Genomic DNA, 16,397 nt, shown 5'->3' on the forward strand with positions numbered 1-16,397 from the left:
GAAGTACTTGGCCGCATTGGCAGCGCTCACCGCCAAATCCATGTACACATCTTCTGAACTTCACAGCCGATCCAGAGAGGCATACTGTGGATCTCCGAACTTCCTCTGCAGCATAAAGGATTTCCCGGCTACAACATCCCCGGCTTCCCGCAGCTCCTCCTTCTTTTCCCTCATTGCAGAGCAGAGGTCTTTCCCCGTTGCAGCAGCCTTCTCAAGGTCCGATACCTTCGCCTGGTTTTCCTTTTCAAGAACCCAGCAACGGTCGGTGGTGGCTTTTAATTCTATGGCTATCTTATCTCGGCTCTCGCCATGCGCGGCCTTCTCGGCTTGCAACTCTTCGGCCGCCTTCAAAGCAGCCGCATTACCCAACCTCGCTTGTTCCTTGGCTTGGGTAAGTTCTGCCCGCAAGGCTTCAACAGTGGCAACTCCATCTGCAGTCACAACACATTAAAGATACTGGCATCATGCTGTTCTTCCTATGTGGCGTTTACCAGATAATGACACTTACCTTGGGCCTCGTCAAGCCTTTTGTTAACAAGCTCGATGTCGGCGTCTCCGCATCCAACTGACGTTCTAAATGGGCAAACTCGCGAGCCCGGCTAGCCACCAGAGCTTCCATCACATGCACATAAAGGCAGTATGGTTATTACCTGGGAATATGATCCTCTATTCGTCATCGTTTCCAAAGACGACCAGAGTCTCAGGGGCTACTATCTACACAGGGCACACCTAGTATGTGCAGGACTATCATACATTATTTTACGTACCTCAAAGCCTGTCGGTAGACTCATAAAAGCTTTATGCAATCCGCTTTCGGCGGATAAGATTCTCTCCATCATCGTATTCATCAGCACACGGTGTTCATCTGAGATGGCCGCTCGCCCCACCAACTCCCTCAGAACATCCGGCCGCACACTAGACGGTGCTAGACTTGTTTGTCTGCTCTCTTCGGGAGCCGGACACTAGGAACTTCGGGGGTCGACGGGATTATCTTCTGGCCTCGCCGGACTCGGAGAGGCCCTCCGCGACGACACTTCAGGGTCGCCCGCTTCCGGAGCGGAGGAGTCCGGAGGAGGCGTTTCGCTCTCCATCATCTCTGGAAGAAGATCCCCCGAAGATGAGCTCATTTGAGAGGGGCTAAGGCCCGAACTGCAAAGATACATGCAGTGGTTATATTCTCAGAAGAAAAGACGACATATCTGTACTATTAAGGTATTTTGGGTCACTTATGACTCGTGGGAGAATTGATCCCCCCGCGGACTTTGTGCGGCAACCGCACCCCCCTGGGTAGGACCCTCTGCGGGAGACTTCTTCTCCCGTTTGGAAGCTTCAGCTTCCGAATCCCCAGACGCAATCCTTTTCCTCTTCTGGTCGACTTTCTTCATGGAGACGCTCGCTCCCTCGGCTAGAGCGGCCAACGTTTGGGGCCCGCGACCGCCCGCATTTTCCTTCAAGGGCTCCGGGCAAGGTGCGGTTTGGAGCATCTTTTCCAATATCGGATTTTGCAAACCCTCAGGGAGGGGGGCCGAGCACCGAATCAACTTCGCCTTCGTTAGCCAGTCCTGGTCAAAAAGCAAACTCTCAGAAGTAACTTCGCATCAAAGGAGAGGTAGTACGCTCGGTCGGAAGATGCCTTACCTGTTCGGCGACACGGTTGCTACTCAGGCCCACGTCCTCGGTAATTTCCGGACACTCCACTTGAGGTCCGAAGAACAACTTGTACATCTCCTCGTGCATCAGGCCGAGGAAATTTCGAATGGTGGGTGGTCCCTCGGGATTGAACTCCCACAAGCGAAGAGGCCGACGTTTGCAAGGCTGGACTTGGCGAACCAGCATAACTTGTGCTACCGCAACCAAACTGAAATCTCCATCAAAGAGATCTTGAATGCGGCTTTGCAGTATAGGCACGTCCTTGGCCGGACCCCAGCTCAATCCTCTGCTAATCCATGACATCAGTTGCGGTGGAGGGCCCGGGTGGAAGACAGGGGCGGCCGCCCACTTGGCACTTCTAGGAGCTGTGATGTAGAACCACTCCTGTTGCCACAATTCAGACACCTCTGGAATGGAACCTTTGGGCCATGCAGCTCCTGTCATCTTGCGTATTGAGGCACCTCCACACTCTGCATGTTGCCCCTCGATCATATTCGGTTTTACTTCAAAGGTCTTGAGCCATAGGCCAAAGTGAGGGGTAACCCGGAGGAAGGCCTCGCACACAACGATAAATGTCGTGATATGAAGAAAGGAGTCTGGAGCTAGATCATGGAAATCTAGCCCGTAGTAAAACATCAAGCCCCTGACAAAAGGATCCAATGCAAGGCCTAGACCTCAGAGGAAGTGGGAGACGAACACGACGCTCTCGTTGGGTTCGGGGGAGGGGACGACTTGCCCCCAGGGAGGCAGCCGATGCAGAATCTCGGCGGTCAGATATCTGGCCTCCCTCAACTTTTTGACGTCTTCTTCCGTGACGGAAGAAGGCACCCATCGGCCTTGAAGGCTAGATCCAGACATGACTGAAGGTTTGGAGCACCTGACCTGAACTTTGGGCGTTTGAGCTTGAGGTGGGAGAAGGATTCGATTGAGCACGGGAGGGAAAAATAAAAGGCCTCATCCCTTTATAAAGAGGGTGGATATCGAGCGTCCTCTCCGGGTCCGTTTGGACTTGCCTATGATCTAGGAGTCCTAGAAGCGGTTGGGTTACCCATGCCCGTATTGATGAGGATCCCGGAATAAGGGGCACGATCTCTGCTTTGAAAAGACGTGCCAAGGAAAACGCCTCGCATGACGCGCTGAGGTGGGATAATTAAACGACTCGGATAAAGGCTTGGCCGTGGTGTGTCGCACCACAGAATACGTCAGCAGATTAGATTTGTGTAAATATTATTCTCTCTATGGCAATATGTGGAAAACTTATTTTGCAGAACGAGACACTATCTTTGTGTTTAAAATCTTCTATGAAGTACTTGGAGGAGGAACCCGCCTTGCAATGCCGAAGACAATTTGCGCACTGGACTCGTCGTCATTGAAGCCTGGTTCAGGGGCTACTGAGGGAGTCCTAGATTAGGGGGTGTTCGGATAGCCGAACTATACCTTCAGCCGGACTCCTGGACTATGAAGATACAAGATTGAAGACTCCGTCCCGTGTCCGGAAGGGACTTTCCTTGGTGTGGAAGGCAAGCTTGGCGATACGGATGTTCAGATCTCCTACCATTGCAACCGACTCTGTGTAACCCTAACCCTCTCTGGTGTCTATAAACCGGAGGGTTTTAGTCTGTAGGACGACATACACATCAACAATCATACCATAGGCTAGCTTCTAGGGTTTAGCCTCTCTGATCTCGTGGTAGATCTACTCTTGTACTACCCATATCATCAATATTAATCAAGCAGGACGTAGGGTTTTACCTCCATCGAGAGGGCCCGAACCTGGGTAAAACTTCGTGCCCTTGCCTCCTGTTACCATCCGGCCTAGACGCACAGTTCGGGACCCCCTACCCGAGATCCACCGGTTTTGACACTGACAGGGACTGATTGTCCTCGTGAGAATACGATAGACAATTCTGGGCACGTACAACAATTCCTTCACGAGGAATTTGGTTCGTGGTGCCTGACCTGGTTTCAAAGGCTTCATCAGCACCTGCATGTAATGATGTGTGAGCTCAGGTTCACTGTAGATGCAGCGAGCTTCTTCAAGGGGAGGACTGAGTGATAGAGCACAAAGCAATTCAAAGGCTGGTGCAGTGTAGTGAGTGTTTTCAGACATCTAGTCCAGCACCCATGAATTCACATCTTCAGCATCTCCGGTGATGTGCAGCGTTGCATAAAATTGAAGAATCGGTTCTTCATTCCAATCGCAGATGTCAGAGCAGAAGTTGAGCAGTCCAGCGTCGTGAAGAACACTGCGGACTGGTGCGAAGCACGACAGAGATTCCATATCCACGCGAGGAATATGCTCATGGTAGAAAATCTTTCTACTTGTTGAACAGCACTGAAGAATAGAAATTGGCTTGACTAGCAGTCCAGAAACGCCTCTTCCTAATGCAAGCAGAGTCATATGGGTTGTAATCTTCGAAGAATACGTGCTCGCTAAAGAAATCATCAGCCTTGAACTTTTGCTTGCGTGAGAATGGATCCTTTGGCTTTGGCAGAGGAGTGTCAGTGAGTTGCATCATGACATCAGGAATCTCAATCGCAGGTTATTCAGGCTGAGCAATTTCTGGTTCCTCCTCAGTGGCAGTCTGCGTAGTTGGTTGTTCAGCAGCAGCAGTTTCTTCAGCGCTAGTGGCTGGAATTTCCTCATGGGCAGATGCAGTGGGATGAGTTTCTTTAGAGCCCATGTGAACCGTTTATGTGGGGGACTAAGGAATTTGCTGTAGAGGGGTGAACATTGGAGAGTTTGGATGCTGACTTTCCCAGAATTCATCACTGATTACGGGTGTGGAGCAGCCAATGTCCACATCTTCATCTTTCATTTCTTCAACGCCAGCCTCTTCAGCTGTGAACTAAGGCATAGGTGAGGAGATGATAGGTGTTGAAGGGATCGCATCCACTTCAATTTCCTCATCCAACGGTACAGACGAAGCAGCTGAATGAGTTGCTTCATCAGATCCACTAGGGATCACATATTCGTCATCAAAAGGAACAAGGTCCTTTGATGGCCTGGTTGAGATGGGAACAACATCAATCGGATGTGCAAATGAACTTGTCATAGGCTTCATTTTCTTCGGAGCTGAAGAATCTGAAGCAGCTGATGCTTTCCTTTTCTTCACTGCAGCATGCTCTGCAGCCTTGGTCTTCTTCACATCTAATGCAGATGGAAGGATTGGAGTTGAAGTTGGTGCAGGAGCAGCTGAGGAATCTGGTTGATTTTCTTTAGGCACAACTGATGCAGTTGCCCTGAGTTCTTCAGTTTCTTCAGGCGGACCACTAGTGGGTGCCCTGGCAATTTCTTCAGTGGCTGGAATGCAGTCATCAGCCCTGGAACTCACATTTTCTTCAGCAGCCTGATTGTCATCAGCGGTGCTGGCATTTTCTTCAGTAGGCTGAGCAGATGCTTCAGCCTGAGGAATTTCCTGTTGCATTGGGGAAACAACATTTGAAGTGAACTGTTCAGTTATCTTTACAAATCTAACTTTGGCTCCTTGCCAATCAGCACAGTAGGCTTTGAAGTCATCGCTGAGGGTTTTGATTTCAGATTGGATTTTTACAAGTTCATCAGTTGTCATAGTGACAATGTTGTCTTCAGAAATTTCTCCTTCTTGTACTGCGCTTTCTTGATCTGCCTGGCCTTCTCAAATTTCCACTTTTCTTCTTGAATGAAGTGGGTCAGCATGTGACTTTGGCCAGGAGTCAGCTTGAAGTCAGGCAAGGGAGTGTTGGGGTCCTTGTGCCAATCATCAATGTAGTCGAGGATTAGCTTGGGATCCAAAAGCAGTGACACCTCTGATCCTTTGGCTATTGCGGCCCTGACTTGCCTGTCTCTGATGATTTCTGCAAGTTCATCATCATCAGCTTCATCTTCATCAGACGGCACTTGGAAAGCGACTTGCTTCTTTTGAGGACTTAGGCGTGGACCTCGTCCAGCAGTGGCCTTTGTCTTCAGCAGTGAGGGGCCAGCTAAGGAACTTGGTGCAGCTGAGGAACTAGCTGAGACACATGAGGCAATGGAGATGCCGGTAGTCCTTTGGCACGAAGCGAGATGCACAAGTGCTGAGGATTTGGTCAGAACAGCTGAAGGCTTTGGCGGAGGAGCTAAGGACTTTGGAGGAATAGGAGCAGCATGAGGAATTGGCCGTGAGGGCTTTGATGATTCTGGCTGTCAGGGCATTGTTGAGGAAGCACTTGGCTTGCGCGCAGGCTTCTTTGACATAGCCTTCTTTGGCTTGACAGCAAGGACCTCCGTAGAGGCAGCAGCAGAGTCTTTATTGAATTTCCTCACTGCTTCTTTGGCTTGCTTAGCCAACTTGCCTTGGCGCTTGGCCCATTCATCAGGATAGTCCTCACCTCGCTTGAGGCTGGTGGGATCAGCAATTTGGCCAGGTGCCAGTGGTGCTCTTGGGCATGGAGGATTGAGTGCGAATTTCTTCATGTACTTAGGAGTGACATATCTGTACTCCCTCCATTCTCTTGCCCATCTCCTCTCTATCTTCTGAATGCGCACTTTGCGCTCATTCTTGGTTTCCTCAGGAGGAGTGCAGTACCCAGCATATATGTCATCAGGGAGTTCAAACGTTGTATTTACCTCAGGCCTCTTTCCTCCCTTCTGTGGCCTTTTACCATCAGCCATTTTCTTCAGTTGAGGAATTTGAACAATTGAATTCTCTGAAGAAGTATGCAACTTTTCTTCGAGGAATGCTGCAAATGAGTTAAGTTGATGAGAACCTAGTGATTCAGCAGCTGACATGAGTACCTGTGAACAGAGTATAGTTGCGAGGAATTTGGAGAGGTCAAATGCGATCTCAGAAGGTTTTTCAAAAAGAACAAGTTTGAGGAATTTGACCAGATGAGTCTTGAAGATTTTCACTAAGCGTTCTTTGTCTTAGGTTCCAGAGTTGTATAGATCGAAGATCCACACAATTGAGGAATCTTGAAGAAAAATGATGATTAGAGAAATGATCAAGAACAGATGACTTTGTGAGGTGTTTAGTGTGTGAAGATATGAAGAAAAACACTTTTGAAGATTTTGTAGATAATCATTCGGATCAACGAGGGTAGTGAAAGTAACTTTTATTTACCCTGGACGAAGAACACAACGAACTAGAGTGAGGAGATGTGAAGTTCGTCTGTGCAGATCTTCCACGCCCTAACTTGGCGGAGGAAGACGGCTACGGCAGTGGCGGAGTGAAGATGTCCGCGGTCGGCGCGAGTACGTCGGAGACGAGGTCGAGGCAGTGAAGCTCTTCCTCACCGGCGGCGATGAAGTAGTGGCGGCGCTAGGGTTTGACAAGCTCGAGCTGGAGAGAGAGGTCGAGCGGAGTAAAAGAAGTGAGGAAGGGAAGGAGGGGTATTTATAGCCACGGTGAAAAACTGCTCGCCCGAAGAAATTGGACGAACGTGCCCCTGACCCTTCTCATTCGCATGACATGTGTCACCCACATAGTGAGAGGTGGAGATCGTGTTAGATTGTGGGTGAGTGGATAAGTGTATCGTGGGATGCGGAACGGTTTGAGTGGCAAAGCCAAAAATTTCGATAAGATAGGTTTTAAAGTTCCGTTCGCAATTTCTTCAGCTGACAAGGACACAATGAAGATTTTGAACGAGTTTCAAATAGAACGCACATGAAGAATTTGTGAACAGATTGGGTTGAGTATAGCATAGAGGGGAAGGGTCCGATCACATTCACTTAGCAGAAAACCAACTTGAAGAAATAGCAATAAGTGAATGCTGTAGAGGACATAAACTCATATATATATATATATATATAGCCAATGAAGAAAAACGACGGAACCAGTGAAGACTATGCAAAGTTGAAGAATATGAATAATTTGAGAAATTTCAACTTTTGGTGGTGGCGTGACCCACCGTATAAGAATGATGATTTCAGACATCGCGTACAATTATCGTAGGGTTCTGAGAATCAAATTCTTCATTAATTTCTTCACACTAAGAGTGTTATTCTTCATTGATTGAAGTAAAACGTTTCTTCATGTGTTGCACATCTAAGTCATCAATTTTGCATAAGTGTTAGGATGAGTGTCCTTTTCAAAGAACATTCGAATATTCTAGGATATTTAGCTCACACCGCAACTTGCTAAATCTCTTGTCATCCAAGGGCTTTGTGAAGATATCGGCTAGCTGTTCTTCAGTCTTCACATGCTCAATAGAAATACCGCCCTTCAACGCATGATCACGAAGAAAATGATGACGAATCTGAATGTGCTTTGTCTTCGAGTGCTGAACTGGGTTGTGAGCAATCTTGATGGCACTCTCATTGTCACATGAGAGGTACATTCTTCATGTTGACGCCATAGTCCTTGAGAGTTTGCTTCATCCATAGCAATTGGGCACAGGAAGAACCAGCGGCAATGTACTCAGCTTCAGCAGTAGATAGTGATACGCAATGCTGTTTCTTCGAGGACCAACAGACCAAAGATCGTCCGTGGAAATGACATGTACCAGATGTTGACTTGCGATCCACACGATCACCAGCATAGTCAGAGTCAGAATATCCAACAAGATCAAAAGCCGAGCCCTTGGGGTACCATAATCCAAGTGTTGGTGTGTGAGCTAGATATCGAAGAATATGCTTCACAGCCTTATGGTGTGATTCCTTCGGTGCAGCTTGAAATCGGGCACACATGCAAACACTAAACATTATATCTGGCCTAGATGCACATAAGTATAATAAGGAACCTATCATGGAGCGGTATACCTTATGATCGAAGTCAATACCATTTTCATCAGTGCACAAATGGCCATTTGTGGGCATAGGAATTTTGACGCCTTTGCAATCTTGCATGCCGAATTTCCTCAGTACATCCTTGAGGTATTTCTCCTGAGATATGAATATGCCATTGTGTTGTTGATGAATTTGAAGACCTAAGAAGAATTTCAACTCTCCCATACTAGACATTTGATATTCTTCACTCATCATATAGGCAAATTCATCACTATAACGTTGATCAGTACAGCCAAAGATAATATCATCAACATATACTTGGCACACAAACAATTCACCATCATAAGATTTAGTGAAAAGGGTAGGGTCGAGTGAACCGGGTTTGAAGCCTTTCTTCATGAAGAGTTCCTTCAAAGTATCATACCAAGCCCGTGGGGCCTGCTTGAGGCCATAGAGGGCCTTGTTGAGTCTGAAGACTTTGTCAGGATTCTTTGGATCTTCAAAACCTGGGGGTTGAGCAACATATACTTCTTCCTCAAGCTTACCATTGAGGAATGCACTTTTCACATCCATTTGATATAGAGTGATATCATGATGGTTAGCATAAGCAAGTAATATGCGAATAGCCTCAAGTCTAGCAACAGGTGCAAAAGTTTCATCGAAATCAATTCCTTCAACCTGTGTGTAGCCTTGAGCTACAAGTCGTGCCTTATTCCTCACCACAAGGCCATTTTCATCTTGCTTGTTGCGGTAGATCCACTTTGTGCCGATGATATTGTGCTTGCGAGGATCTGGACGTTTGACTAGTTCCCAGACATTGTTGAGCTCGAACTGATGTAATTCTTCTTGCATGGCCTGAATCCACTCAGGCTCCAGAAATGCTTCATCTACCTTAGTGGGCTCTGTAATAGAGACAAAAGCAAACTGCCCACAAAATTTAGACAAATGTGAAGCTTTTGAGTGTGTGAGAGGACCTGATGCTTTGATGTCATTGATGATCTTTTCAACTTGCACTTCTTTTGCAATGCGAGGATGAGCTGGTTGTCGTTGAAGAATTTGATCAGCGTTTTCTTCAGCACCATTTTCTTCAGCATTTTCTTCAGGTGCATTAGCTCGACGTTCTTCATGTTCTGAAATGAATTCTTCAGCAGATTCTTCAGTAGGAATGACATCCTTAGTAGCCTTGAACTTGATAGTTTCCTCAGGTGCTGGTTCATATTGGGTTTCTTATCAGTGAGGAGTTCATAGGCAGTCTTTTTGAAGAATTTGTGAAGATATACTCTATTGATGATGTTGCACGCAGTATCAATTGCCTCAGTCCAGAAACGACGAGGTGTTTTGTATTCATCAAGCATAGTGCGAGCCATCTCAGCAAGAGTCCCGTTCTCGCGCTCCATGACGCCATTCTGCTGAGGAGTGTAAGGAGCAGATAACTCATGAGTGATACCAAGTTCATCAAGATAGTCATCGAGACCAGAATTCTTGAACTCAGTGCCATTGTCACTTCTGATGTGCTTGATCTTCACACCAAAGTTGGTTGAAACCCTCGAGGAAAATCGTTTGAAGACTTCCTGCACTTCATGTTTGTAAGTAACAATGTGTACCCATGTGTAGCCAGAATAATCATCAACAATAACAAAGCCATATTGAGATGCTTCATTTGAGATAGAAGAATAATGATTAGGACCAAAGAGATCCTTGTGAAGCAATTCAAATGGGCGAGTGGTGGTGGTGATAGTCTTCATTGGATGCTTGGCCTTGGTCATCTTCCCAGCTTCACAGGCTCCTCATAGGTGATCCTTGAGGAATTTGACATTCTCGATGCCAATGACATGCTTTTTCTTCGCAAGTGTGTGCAAATTCCTCATGCCTGCATGACCAAGTCGTCGACGCTAGAGCCAGCCTTCTGAAGCTTTTGCAAGTAAGCACACTGCTGGTTGTGGTCCTGTAGAGAAATCAACAATATATAGGTCTCCTCTCCTAAAGCCTTGGAAGTCTTTGGAATTGTCAGCTTCCATAACCACAACACAACGGTACTTGCCGAAGACAACAACCATATCAAGATCACAAAGCATTGAGACAGACATAAGGTTGTATCCTAAGAACTCAACAAGCATGACTTTGTCCATGTGTCGATCCTTTGTAATCGCAACCTTATGTAGACCCAATACCTGACTTTTGCCTTTGTCAGCAAAGATGATATGCTTCAGATGCGACGGAGATAATGGAGCATCCATCAATAGATTCTCGTCACCAGTCATGTGGTTTGTACATCCACTATCGAGGACCCACTCAGTGGCTTTGGGTTGATCATCCTGCAGATGAATTAGTGTAGCTTACAAACTCATATACTTCATCAGTGAAGAATATGACATCAGTTCATCAGATCAATTTCATCAAGTAAAAGAACTGATAAAGCAATATGAGGACGTGAGAAATGAAAGTTCATTTCTTCATGATTAGCCTGCGTCCTATCAGGCATGCTCAGGTCTCCAGCAAATTCTTCAGACGTTTATGTGCGTCTGGAGACCTGACCCTGCAGAAGAGATTAGTTCTTTTTCTTCACCACCCACATCTGAAGGGGTGGCAAAGAGTTCATCATTCTGCGAGCTCCATACGAGAAGGATGGCATAGAAGCCAGTCCATTTCGTTTCACATAAGAGGGGTTAGAGTAAGCATAAGAGTATGTAGAGAAATTCTTCGAGGACTTATGGACATAATGATTTGAAGAATAATGCACATATCCATAATCCTTAGCATGATGATGTTCGTGTGAGGACTTTGCTCCATATGAGGAATTTGGTCCATATGAAGAATTTGATCTGGGTTCCTATCATTCACAGGTGGCGTCATGATGACATTCACCTGAAGATTATCAAGACATCTTTTGGGAACCCAGATTTTCTTCATAGGGGAGCCGTTCCTGTAGTTAGTGCCAATATATCTAACAAATACTTCACCATTCTGATTCTTGAATAGCTTATAGTTGGAGTCAATTAACTCATCATCAAAATGAGGAGATTCACGTGCAAATCCAGATAAGTTAGATGGATCAACTGGAGGTCCCTTTGCAGCAACCCATGTAGTTTTGGGGTACTGCTCAGGCTTCCAATATGTACCATCAGCATTGAGTTTCCTCTCAAAGGTGATACCCTCTTTCCTAGGGTTCCTGTTGAGGATCTGCTTTTTAAGCACATCATAAAGAGCCTGATGCCCTTTGAGGCTTTTGTACATGCCTGTCGTGTACAATTCCTTCAGCCCTGCATCGTTAGTGAAACTAGCAATGTCCTTAGATGAGTAATTAGTGATAGCAGAGGCATGTGAAGAATTTGAAACATTAGCAGCATTTGAACATTCGGGTGAAGAATTAGCAGATTCACGTTCAATGCACTTCAAGCATGGAGGAACAAATTCTTCCTGAGATGCGCTGATTTGTTGAGCAAGTAATGAATCGCGCTCCTTATGAAGATCTTCATAAATCACTCTTAGCTTCTCAAGGTCTTGCTTTCTTTGAAGAAATTCATAAGAAAGCTTCTCATGATCCGATAAGAGAGTGTTATGATGACTTTGAAGTTTGTCAAGCTTGAACTGAAGTCTCTGAAGATTTTCAGTCAAAGTTTCAGTGCGATCCATTTCTTCACCCAACATATCATCACTTTTATTTAGCATGTTTTGAACCTTTTCTAAAGCCCTTTGTTGTTTTATAGCAATCTTAGCAAGTTTAGAATAGCTGGGTTTAAGGTTTTCATCAGATTCATTCTCACTTGATTCAGAGGAGGTATATTTGAGTACCTTGGCACCCTTTGCCATGAAGCAATAGGTGGGAGCGTAGTCATCATCGCCTTCATCAGCCTTGTTGGTGAGGTCATTTTCTTTAGTGTTGAATATAGACTTGCTGACGAATGCAGTAGCGAGAGCAAGGCTCGCCACTCCGGATTCGGACTCCTCAGATGACTCCTTTTCCTCATTTTCTTCAGATTCAGCCTCAGAGTCCATTTCCTTGCCAATGAATGCCCTGGCCTTCTTGGAGATGCTCTTCTTGTGATATGAAGGCTTGGAGGATTTTGTTGATGAGGATTTTGTGGATTTCTTCTTTTTCTTCGCATCATCAGAACTGTAATCCTTGTATTTCTTCTTCTTTGATTCATTTTCCCACTGAGGACAATCTTGAATGAAATGTCCTGGTTTCTTGCACTTGTGTCAGAGCCTCTTCTTGTAGTCACTGGATGAGGAATCATTGCTCCTTGAGGATCTTCCAAGGTGACCACGTCTTGAGAACTTTTGGAACTTCTTCATGAGCAGAGCCAGATCATGGCTCAGTTCTTCAGGATCACCAAGGCTGCTTCCAGAGTCTTCATCTTCGGACTCAAATACTGCCTTGGCCTTCAGTGCACGTGTTCTGCCATAGCTTGAACCATAGAGATCTCTCTTTTCATCAAGTTGGAACTCATGAGTATTTAGCCTCTCGAGAATATCAGCGGGATCAAGTGACTTGTAATCAGCACGTTCTTGTATCATCAATGCCAGAGTGTCAAATGAGGAATCAAGCGATCTCAGCAATCTCTTCACCACCTCATGGTCGGTGATGTCAGTGGCACCAAGTGCTTGAAGCTCATTTGAGATGTCAGTGAGGCGATCGAAGGTTTGTTGAACATTTTCATTGTCGAGTCTTTTGAAGCGGTTGAAGAGATTGCGAAGAACATCAACTCGAGAGTCACACTGAGTTGAGACTCCTTCATTCACTTTGGACAACCTGTCCCAGATAAGCTTTGCTGTTTCCAAAGCACTCACTCTGCCATACTGTCCTTTGCTCAGATGGCCACATATGATAATCTTCGCTTGAGAGTCGAGTTGCTTGAATCTCTTCACATCGGCAGCATTCACAGAAGGTGTGACTGAGAGAACACCATTTTCCACAACATACGAGAGATTGTTATCAATTGCTTCAAGATGCATTCGCATCTTATTCTTCCAGTAGGGGTAGTCCATCCCATCGAAGGTAGGACACCCAGCAGAGACCTAGATCATACCTGCGGTCGACATAACTAAAACTCCAGGCGGTTAAACCAAAATCACATAGAACAAGGGAGTACCTTGCTCTGATACCAATTGAAAGTGCGTTATATCGACTAGAGGAGGGGTGAATAGGCGATGTTTATGAAATTCTTCACTAAGGAATTTGCCAGTGAGGAAATTCCTTAGCGAAGAACTACTAGCAGCGGAATAAGTACTCAAAAGTAAACACAACAGAATACAAGCATAGTCATCATGATGAAATGAAGACATGCATAGAGTACATGAAGCGTAATCACAGGATAACACAGGATGAGGACAAACAGACTGAAGAAATTGAACTGAGGAAATTGAGAAAGTCTTCAGTCAAAGTCTTCAAACACAGATATGAAAAAACATACAACACAGTTATGAGGAAATGAAAGAGTTGAGGAAATAGAACCATTAAGCTCGGTGAAGACAATGATTTGGTAGACCAGTTCCAACTGCTGTCTCAGTTGTACGTCTGGTTGGAGCGGCTGAGTATTTAAACTCGAGGACACACAGACCCGGACACCCAATCAAGGACACTTAGTCCAAGACACCCAGTCCTCACCGTATTCTCCTTGAACTAAGGTCACACAGACCTCGTCCAATCACTCGTGGTAAGTCTTCAGGCGACTTCCAAACCTTCACAAACTTGGTCACTCGGCAATCCACAATTCCTCTTGGATGCTCTAGACCATGACGCCTAACCGTCTGGAAGAAGCACAATCTTCAAAGGTAACAAGCGTCGGATCCACTCAGGATCAATCTCTTCAGTGATGCTCAATCACTTGGGGATTGTAGGTGTTTGGGTTTTGGGTTTTTGGTTTTTCCTCACTTGATGATTTTCGCTCAAAGTCCTCGGAGGATGGGTTGCTCTCAAATGACAAGTGTCAGTTTCTCTTGGAGCAGCCAACCAACTAGTGGTTGTAGGGGGCGGCTATTTATAGCCTAGGGAGCAGCCCGACATGATAAGACATAAATGCCCTTCAATGATATGACCGTTAGGTGGATAGATATTTTGGGACAGCTGGCGCATAGCACAGCAATGGTCGGAATTTTGAGTAGCAAAATCCTCAGGGCTATCATGTTCCTCACTGTGTAGGAAATCCGCACTGGCGAATTCCTAACTCATCTGTTAGGACAAATTCCTCCGAGACCAGAAGAACTTCGTCTCTGTCACTGAAGAAATTCACTGAACTGTATGAGATTTCCAATGGCTTCACTCGAAGGGATTGGTAGGTGTAGGATTTTGAGTTGAGAATCACATGGAAATTTTTCCTTAGTATTTCCTCAACCCCCTTTAATAGTACGGTGTTTCCTATGACTCAAGAAGGAGAAAAACAAAACTATGAAAACGAAAGTCTCCAAGCTTCATATTCCTCGCATGAATATCAAGTCTTCACGGACACACCAATTTCTTCACTTTCAAAGTCTTCATGAAAGTCTTCAGGAATACCAAAATCTTCAATCGAAGATGTTCATTTTTAGGGGTCGACTTTTCCTGTAAATATCAAACTCCTCATAGACTTATAGACCTGTGTACACTCACACACGCATTAGTCCCTTAACCTATAAGTCTTCAATACACCAAAAACACTAAGGGGCACTAGATGCACTTACAAGTAGTAGATGTAGGCAGGAGTCGGTCTACTTGTCTCAGACGTGATGCCTATATGCATGATCATACCTAGATATTCTCATAACTATGCTCAATTCGGTCAATTGCTCAACAGTAATTTGTTCACCCACCGTAGAATACTTATGTTCTCGAGAGAAGCCACTAGTGAAACCTATGGCCCCCGAGTCTATCTTTATCATATTGATCACCTACTACTTAGTTATTTTCTTTGCTATTTACTTTGCCTTTATTTTACTTTGCATCTTTTATCATAAAAATACCAAAAATATTATCTTATCATATCTATCAGATCTCACTCTCGTAAGTGGCCCTATAGGAATTGACAACCCCTATTTGCGTTGGTTGCGAGGATTTATTTGTTTTGTGCAGGTGCGAGGGACTCACGCGTAGCCTCCTACTGGATTGATACCCTGGTTCTCAAAAACTGAGGGAAACACTTATGCTACTTTGCTGCATCATCCCTTCCTCTTCGGGGAAAACCAACACAGCGCTCAAGAGGTAGCAAGAAGGATTTCTGGCGCCGTTGCCGGGGAGGTCTACGCAAAAGTCAACATACTAAGTAACCATCACATACCCTTATCTCCCGCATTACATTATTTGCCATTTGCCTCTCGTTTTCGTCTCCCCCCCGCTTCACCCTTGCCGTTTTATTCACCCTCTCTCTCTCTCTATCCTCCCTCTCTATTTGCCTCTTTTTGTCCGCTTGCTTTTTGTTTGCTTGTGTGTTAGTTTGCTTGCTTGTCACGATGGCTCAAGATAATACTAAATTGTGTGACTTCACCAATACCAACAACAATGATTTTATTAGCACTCTGATTGCTCCTCTTACCGATGCTGAATCTTGTGAAATTAATACTGCTTTGCTGAATCTTGTCATGAAAGATCCGTTTTCCGGCCTTCCTAGTGAAGATGCCACTACCCATCTAAATAGCTTCGTTGATTTATGTGACATGCAAAAGAAGAAAGATGTGGATAATGATATTGTTAAATTGAAGCTATTTCCTTTTTCTCTCAGAGATCGTGCTAAAGCTTGGTTTTCGTCTTTGCCTAAAAATAGTATTGATTCATGGAACAAGTGCAAAGATGCTTTTATCTCTAAGTATTTTCCTCCCGCGAAGATCATCTCTCTTAGAAACGATATTATGAATTTTAAGCAACTTGATCATGAACATGTTGCACAAGCTTGGGAGAGAATGAAATTAATGTTATGTAATTGCCCTACTCATGGTTTAAATTTGTGGATGATTGTTCAGAATTTTTATGCGGATTGAATTTTGCTTCTAGAAATCTTTTAGATTCGGCCGCGGGAGGCACTTTTATGGAAATCACTTTAGGAGAAGCTACTAAACTCCTAGATAATATTATGGTTAATTATTCTCAATG

Source organism: Triticum urartu, chromosome 7A, assembly GCF_056163025.1.
Source record: "Triticum urartu cultivar PI428250 chromosome 7A, HENAU_Tu73, whole genome shotgun sequence".
Lineage (NCBI taxonomy): Eukaryota > Viridiplantae > Streptophyta > Magnoliopsida > Poales > Poaceae > Triticum > Triticum urartu.